Source organism: Nerophis lumbriciformis, linkage group LG26, assembly GCF_033978685.3.
Source record: "Nerophis lumbriciformis linkage group LG26, RoL_Nlum_v2.1, whole genome shotgun sequence".
In the NCBI taxonomy this organism is placed as follows: domain Eukaryota; kingdom Metazoa; phylum Chordata; class Actinopteri; order Syngnathiformes; family Syngnathidae; genus Nerophis; species Nerophis lumbriciformis.
Window position 1 is genome coordinate 28,282,501 of NC_084573.2, and position 8,722 is coordinate 28,291,222.

Genomic DNA, 8,722 nt, shown 5'->3' on the forward strand with positions numbered 1-8,722 from the left:
TTTTCGCTACCTGCCTCCACACTACAACCATCCGTTTCAATACATTCGTAATCTGTTGAATCGCTTAAGCCGCTGAAATCCGAGTCTGAATCCGAGCTAATGTCGCTATAGCTTGCTGTTCTTTCCGCCATGTTTGTTTGTGTTGGCTTCACTATGTGACGTCACAGGAAAATGGACGGGTGGTTAAAATCAGGCACTTTGAAGCTTTTTTTAGGGATATTGCGTGATGGGTAAAATTTTGAAAAAAACTTTGAAAAATATAATAAGCCACTGGAAACTGATTTTTAATGGTTTTAACAATTCTGACATTGTGATAATGTTCCCCTTTAAGAACCACTGAATTAAGGTACCGTATTTTTCAGACTATAAGTCGCAGTTTTTGTCATAGTTTAGCCGGGCTCCAGTGCGACTTATATGTGTTTTTTACCTTCTTTATTATGCATTTTCGGCAGGTGCGACTTATACTCCAGTGCGACTTATACTCCGAAAAATACGGTATGTAATACGGTATGTAATAAAACATTGACAAAATCTTTCATGCCGTTATGTATCTGCGGCTTATAGTCTGCTGCGGCTAGTATATATATATAAAAAAAAAAAAATCTTCTACAATTTGGTGGCTGCGGCTTAAATACAGTATTATTTTCTTTGTTGCATGAGCCCACCACCTCAACAAATGTTTGTTTCCTCCAATCTCTTTTTCCAGAGAAAGAATATTTCTGGAACAAGGGTGTAAATATATATATATATATATATATATATATATATATATATATATATATATATATATATATATATGAATATACACTGGAGCCACTATCAAGCATTACACACACATAAACACACACACACACACACGGAGTACACTGAGCCAAAACACTGCGATGCTTGAAATTAGAATGTCTTTTCATGCAAACAGAGGCTCCTGCTGTGCAGGTGACAGGCTGGTATTGCAGACAGGATTGAAATGAAAAACAAATGCGACTTTGAATAAGACGCTATTTGGTGGAGGATTGCAACACGGGAGTCAACACGGCATTGGCGTTTGCCGCGCCGCTAATAGGCGCACTGTGAAATGCAGATAAAACTATGAAATGAGTCACCGCCCCTCTTTGGCTCGCCACGCCGGATCTAACCTCTCTGGCAACGTAGCACTAATACGTTTAATGAAGTCATTAGTCAAAAAATGAAGACCGACAGCGGCATAAGTCATCGACATGGAGGGCGGAGGCTTAGATAAAGCTCAGCAGGACGGCTGCCAGCACAAACAGGAGAAAGTTGCACGGTAAATTGTGATTGCTCGTCAGAAATCCAATCAGCGCGTTGATTTAAGTGCTTCATCAAAATTTACGCGGGGCTGGAATGAACTGCTCCTGAGTAATTATTCGCACTTTGCTTGATACAAAGCGCAGCCGCTCCTAATAGCGGCGAACTATAGCGTGGCGCAGGTGGAGGAGAGTGACGCTACCTGGGTGTCAAATAACACGTTTTGTCTGTGCCGCCACGATATGTGACACTTCACTTATTCATGAAGAGATTAAAGCTGCTAACTCAATCAGTCTTGCGTCACGTTACCACGCCGGACTTTATTACAAAACATCAATGATGCATTATTCGCCGCGGGTGCTGACGCTCGCCCGTGTTGGCGTCAACACTTCAAACTGGGAACACAAATGTTGGGCCTTAAAATACATTTGTTTTCAGAATTTCTGTTTTTTAGAATTCTATTGTTTCACTTTTGACCCTTATTTACCGCCATAGTGTGCTTGTTGTGGAATAAATAACATGTAATAAGTAGAGATGTCCGATAATATCGGACTGCCGATGTTATCGGCCGATAAATGCTTTAAAATGTAATATCGGAAATTATCGGTATCGGTTTCAAAAAGTAAAATTTATGACTTGGTACACGGACGTAAAGAGAAGTACAAAGCACCAATAAACCTTAAAGGCACTGCCTTTGCGTGCCAGCCCAATCACATAATATCTACGGCTTTTCACACACACATGTGAATGCCATGCATACTTGGTCAACAGCCATACAGGTCACACTGAGGGTGGCCGTATAAACAACTTTAATACTGTTACAAATATGCGCCACACTGTGAACCCACACCAAACAAGAATGACAAACACATTTCGGGAGAACACCCGCACCGTAACACAACATAAACACAACAGAACAAATACCCAGAACCCCTTGCAGCACTAACTCTTCCGGGACGCTACAATATACACCACCCGCTACCCCCCCCCACCTCAACCTCCTCAAGGTCTCTCAGGGAGAGCATGTCCCAAATTCCAAGCTGCTGTTTTGAGGCATGTTAAAACAAATAATGCACTTTGTGACTTCAATAATAAATATGGCAGTGCCATGTTGGCATTTTCTTCCATAACTTGAGGTGATTTATTTTGGAAAACTTTTTTACATTGTTTAATGCATCCAGCGGGGCATCACAACAAAATTAGGCATAAAAATGTGTTAATTCCACGACTGTGTATATTGTGTCGGTTGATATCGGAATCGGTAATTAAGAGTTGGGCAATATCGGGATTTCGGATATCAGCAAAAAAGCCATTATCGGACATCTCTAGTAATAAGATGTCCACTTTATTTGTGCAATTTTAGCTAGGGATGTAACCATATGGACATTTCCTATCACCATTTCTGTGACCAAAATTATCACGGTTTTCACTTTTAAATAACTAAAATAAATAGATGCACTGTTAGAAAGCCCACTCCCTTGCTTACTTTCTTATGCTTCACTGTTCTGGTGGGCGCTGTGGCGTCCTACTCTGTTCTGAGGTCCTTGAACGCACCTTAAAAACAATTTTGTGTCATATTCCTCCGAGTGTATAGTTAAAAGTTAAAAGTACCACTGATAGTCACACACACACTAGGTGTGGTGAAATTACCCTATGCATTTGACCCATCCCCTTGTTCCACCCCCTGGGAGGTGAAGGGAGCAGTGAGCAGCAGCGGTGGCCGCGCTCGGGAGTCATTTTTTGGGTGAGTTAACCCCCAATTCCAACCCTTGATGCTGAGTGCCAAGCAGGGAGGTAATGGGTCCCATTTTTATAGTCTTTGGTATGACTCGGCCGGGGTTTGAACTCACGACCGACCGAGCTCAGGGTGGACACTCTAACCACAAAGCCACTGAGCTGACACAAAAACAATTTTGTGTCATATTCCTCCGAGTGTACAGTAGGGATGTAACAACGGTGTAATGATAAACGGATGATAAAATTTCCCAAGGTTAGTACCGTATTCTCTGGGCTATAGAGTGCACCGGTATTTAAGCCGCACCCACTAAATTTTTGAATAAATAAATAATTTTCCCAATATTTGCCGCAGATATTTACTGGTACAAAATATTTTGTAAATGTTTATTTACATACCTTAATTGTTTTCAAACGGTGCCTGTAACACGGCAGTAAAACGGCTGATCAAACAAAACAGAAGTCATCGTCATGGACCCAGTAGCTGTGGACGCTAGCTCTTCAATCAGCTAAACAGACTCGATAACTCCACGGTGACGTTTTGGTGAATTTACTGAGGAATTTGTGAAACTGAACAAATACGGAAAGAATGCCGTTGTGTGTTAATAATATTAACAGACACTTGTGAACGTGTTAGCATATTAGCTAATGCTAAAGACGCTATCTTGATTACATTACGATAGCGCGTACAAATATGCATGAAAACACTCCTACAGACATCACACATGGGACGGTTTAGTAAGTAATTGTTTTTGGTTATTTTGTAGAATCCATACGAGTAGAACGCTATGGACAGTTATACTTCCGGTTCAAGGCATGAAACAGGAAGTGCATTTTCAACCCGCAGCGCCTGCAGTGAGCGAACTCGTCCAAAAGATGGCGCCATAGCACAAAAAATAACAATTTGTTTAGCGTCGCAGTCTGTTCTATATGAAAGCTATTTGTTGAATACAAAATAGCATGGTCGTCAGCGAGGGAAAATCCCCAAATTAGCCGGAGGGTTCAAAGCTTGGGGGGAAAAAAAAGTACCGGCTTATCTTCGAGAAAATACGGTATTATTGTTTTAAATTAAAATAACCATGATTGATAACACTTTGATGAACTCACGGAACAGTGACACTGCTCATTTACTGGAGGAGCAAGCTATAATTAAATTATTATTATCATAAATTATATACCCCAATCTAAACTTATATAAACCCATTACTGTCTGAGCAACTAACTACTACATAATCAATTGTGCAAATTAAATCTACAAGCTGTGCCCTCGTAGCCAGAGAGATTGAACGATACCTGAAGCAATATCACAACAGGAAGTGAAATGCGTGACGTCATAGAAACCAACACACATTTTTTTACTTTATCATTAAAAAAAAATAGCTGCGGTTTAAAAGGCAGATACCAGACAGATGGGCGAAGGACTTTTGCCTACGCTTTAGGATGTGGGCGTGGCCTGGCGCCAACCTTTAATCTGTTGGTTCGTCATAATATTTTTAACAGTCATTACTTGGCTCCACAAACTCAGATATTGATCAGAATTTGTACAAATGGTAACTATTCGTACCCATTCGTAGTGGGCGGAGTCTTGTGGGGGGAAAAACTGGCCCTCGCCATCAACCATCAAACTGTCATTACTGCACTTAAGAGGATCGACTTTTCGTCCAAACTGACATGAGGCTTTTAGGTTTGGGTCTGATCATGTCTACACCTCGATATCGACATCAACAACGCCCGCTGGGCTCAGTTGGGTCAGTTGTGTCCTTGGGTGAGACACTTCGCCCAACTCGCTTCCAGTGCCACCCACACTGGTTTAAGCTTGCTGCACCTTTAATGTGTGCAGCAAGCTGGTGGAGATCTTTTATCAGTCTGTTGTGGCCAGTGCCCTGTACTTTGCAGTGGTATGTTGGGGGAGCAGCACCAGCAAAAGGGACTTAAACCGGATTGACAAACTGATCCGGAAAGCCGGCCAAACTATTGGCACGCAGTTGGAGGCGTTTGTGTCAGTGAGGGACAGGAAGACACTGGACAAACTGCTCGTCAACATGGACAATCCTGCCCACCCACTCCACCAGACAATTGGGGGACAGCGGAGCTCATACTCCAACAGGCTCCTTCAGCTTCATTCCCACAGTGTTCAATTCAAGATCTCCATCATTCCGCACTCCATCCAGCTGTATAATCACTCGCCATACAGCAATAGATGATATTTGTCTATTACCTGACCGCTTCTATGTTAGCTACCTCTCTTTGTTTATAATGTCTATTTTCTGCTGGATCTACTCTCTATTTTATGCCTTCCGCCCGAATGCAGCTGAGATAGGCTCCAGCACCCCCCGCGACCCTGAAAGGGACAAGCGGTAGAAAATGGATGGATGGATATCAGTATATATCATATACTGTATATATAATATGTTACATTTTATATTCCTACTATGGTACATTTTTAGTCTACTTTATACCTGCATTATCCTTTCCATGCTTACCCCTTCCATCCTTTGTAACTGAGCTACTGTGTGGAACAATTTCCGTTATGGATCATTAAAGTTTGTCTAAGTCTAAAAAAATGGAGAGTATAAATGTAAATAATGGGTTTTAAAAGTGCTTTATAAATATAATTCACTTCACTTAACTATGTGCAGTGTGTCTGAGCAGTCCAGGGCGTAAGTCAGCTTACCGGTGACCCCTAAGGGAATGAAGGGTATGGATGATGGATGAATCAAACACCAGCCACACAAGCTGAGGTGCCATCATCATCATCATCATCATCATTATCATCCTTCTGCACTGGCTTCCTGTGCACTTAAGATGCGACTTTAAGGTTTTACTACTTCGTATAAAATACCAAACGGTCTAGCTCCGTCCTATCTTGCTGATTGTATTGTACCATATGTCCCGGCAAGAAATCTGCGTTCAAATAACTCCGGCTTATTAGTGATTCCCAGAGCCCAAAAAAAGTCTGCGGCCTATGGAGCGTTCGGGCTCCGGTACTCTGGGATGCCCTACCGGTAACAGTTAGAGATGCTACCTCAGTAGAAGCATTGAAGTCACATCTTAAAACTCATTTGTATACTCTAGCCTTTAAATAGACCCCCCTTTTAGACCAGTTGATCTGCCGTCTCTTTTCTGCTCTACCCCCCTCTACTGCGTGGAGAGGTTATCAGGTGACCACAAACGACGCGCTAGCTGTTCAAAGTCGGGACCAGGAGTGGACCACTCATCTGTGCATCAGTTAGGTACGTCTCTGCGTACCAGACTCTATTAGACCAGTTGATCTGCCGTCTCTTTTCTGCTCTACCCCCTTCTACTGCGTGGAGAGGTTATCAGGTGACCACAAACGAGGCGCTAGCTGTTCAAAGTCGGGACCCGGGTTGGACCACTCATCTGTGCATAAGTTAGGTACGTCTCTGCGTACCAGACTCTTTTAGACCAGTTGATCTGCCGTCTCTTTTCTGCTCTACCCCCCTCTACTGCGTGGAGAGGTTATCAGGTTACCACAAACGACGCGCTAGCTGTTCAAAGTCGGGACCAGGAGTGGACCACTCATCTGTGCATCAGTTAGGTACGTCTCTGCATACCAGACTCTTTTAGACCAGTTGATCTGCCGTCTCTTTTCTGTTCTACCCCCCTCTACTGCGTGGAGAGGTTATCAGATGACCACAGATGAGGCGCTAGCTGTTCAAAGTCGGGACCCGGGGTGGACCACTCATCTGTGCATCAGTTAGGTACATCTCTGCGTACCAGACTCTATTAGACCAGTTGATCTGCCGTCTCTTTTCTGCTCTACCCCCCTCTACTGCGTGGAGAGGTTATCAGGTGACCACAAACGACGCGCTAGCTGTTCAAAGTCGGGACCAGGAGTGGACCACTCATCTGTGCATAAGTTAGGGATGTCTCTGCGTACCAGACTCTATTAGACCAGTTGATCTGCCGTCTCTTTTCTGCTCCACCCCCCTCTACTGCGTGGAGAGGTTATCAGGTGACCACAACCGATGCGCTAGCTGTTCAAAGTCGGGACCCGGGTTGGACCACTCATCTGTGCATAAGTTAGGTACGTCTCTGCGTACCAGACTCTATTAGACCAGTTGATCTGCCGTCTCTTTTCTGCTCTACCCTCCTCTACTGCGTGGAGAGGTTAGCAGGTGACCACAGATGTTGCGCTAGCTGTTCAAACTCAGAACCAGGGGTGGACCACTAATCTGTGCATCAGTCGGGGACGTCTCTGCGCTGCTGACCTGTCTCCACCCAAGATGATCCCCTGCTGGCCCCACTATGGACCGGACTCTCACACTATTAACTAGATCCACTCGACGTCCATTGCGCCGGTCGCCCAGGGCGGAGGGTCCCCACACCTGCGGTCCCCTCCAAGGTTTCTCATTGTAGCCCATGGGGTTGAGTTTTTCCTTGCCCTGATGTGGGATCTGAGCAGAGGATGTCGTTGTGGCTTGTGCAGCCCTTTGAGACACTCGTGATTTAGGGCTATATAAACAAACTTTGATTGATTGATCATCATCATCATCATCATGCAGGCAGAAATAATGATGAGGAAAATCCAATGTTTATATCAACACATACTTGACCAGAACTACACACAACACAGCTTTGCATGCACAATAGCTGCACAATGGGTCACAGAAGTGATGCACATCCAGTGCTTGGCGGAGGTCACTCGCCACCAACACCGCTTAGCTTACGGGCTAACAGCACCACGCATTGCCGTCATACAAACGCACCTAGTTCGTGTTATTTTCTAAGAGTTAAAAGCAAACCGGAATTGTTTACATGCCAGGGGCGGCGAATAAGCAACAAAAAAGGCGGTGAATGGGGAAGTGGCGTACCAGGGACGGAACGCACCATCCTTCCGGGAGATAAGCCGAAAAGCACCCGGGTGGAGGCAACCATATAACGGGGCAGCAGCGCTGCCTGCCTCGGCCACAAAAGGGCAGCGACGGCGGGCAACAGGCCGGGGATGTAGCCGCCGCTACATGCCCCGTACGCAAAGGAGAGATAAACGCCCCTTACCTGGTTGTGGAGGAGGCAACCCCGGCTTCCACGGGCATCCGACGGGGTCTCTCTTCCGACAAAACGAGGTGGAAAGAGGCAGCTGATGTCGGAAGGGAGGAAGCTGGCGGTAAAGAATAGGAGCAGCGAGGCTGCACTGTGTGGATATCTGCCGGTGTCAAAGTACATGAAGGGAAGGGGGAGTTCCACTTCCGGTGACGGCTTTTCAAAGTAATTCACCCGGCTGCGTTCTTACGCTTTTTTTTTATTTTATTGAAACTTGTATTAGTAGATTGCACAGTACAGTACATATTCCGCACAATTGACCACTAAATGGTAACACCCGAATTTTTTTTTCAACCTTTTTAAGTCAAAGTCAATTCATTCAATTTTCTATCGCTTTCTAGCGCTGGAGCCTATCTCAGCTACAATCGGGCAGAAGGTGGGGTACACCCTGGACAAGTCGCCACCTCATCACAGGACCAACACAGACAACATTCACACACTAGGGACACTTTATAATTGCCAATCAACCTATCCCCAGGTGCATGTCTTTGGAGGAAGCCGGAGTACCCGGAGGGAACCCACCGCAGGATCGAACCCAGGACCTTCGTATTATGAGGCAGACGCACTAGCCCCACCCCTTCACCCTGCTGCCCTTTATACATACATACATATGCAAATACAGTTATGATGTATATACATTATATACACAACCCAAAAC

The 8,722-nt window shown here is 44.7% G+C and overlaps 1 protein-coding gene across 1 annotated transcript in view; it reads right to left on the reverse strand.

Moving 5' to 3' along the window:
• Positions 1 to 8,190, reverse strand: part of fut8b (fucosyltransferase 8b (alpha (1,6) fucosyltransferase)) — a 392,883-nt gene extending 384,693 nt beyond the window's left edge. Inside the window, exon 1 of the mRNA XM_061987060.2 lies at positions 8,020 to 8,190. The gene's annotated coding sequence lies outside the window, so the exon portion shown is untranslated. The remainder of the gene's footprint in view (positions 1 to 8,019) is intronic.
• Between the last annotated feature and the right edge of the window lie 532 nt (positions 8,191 to 8,722).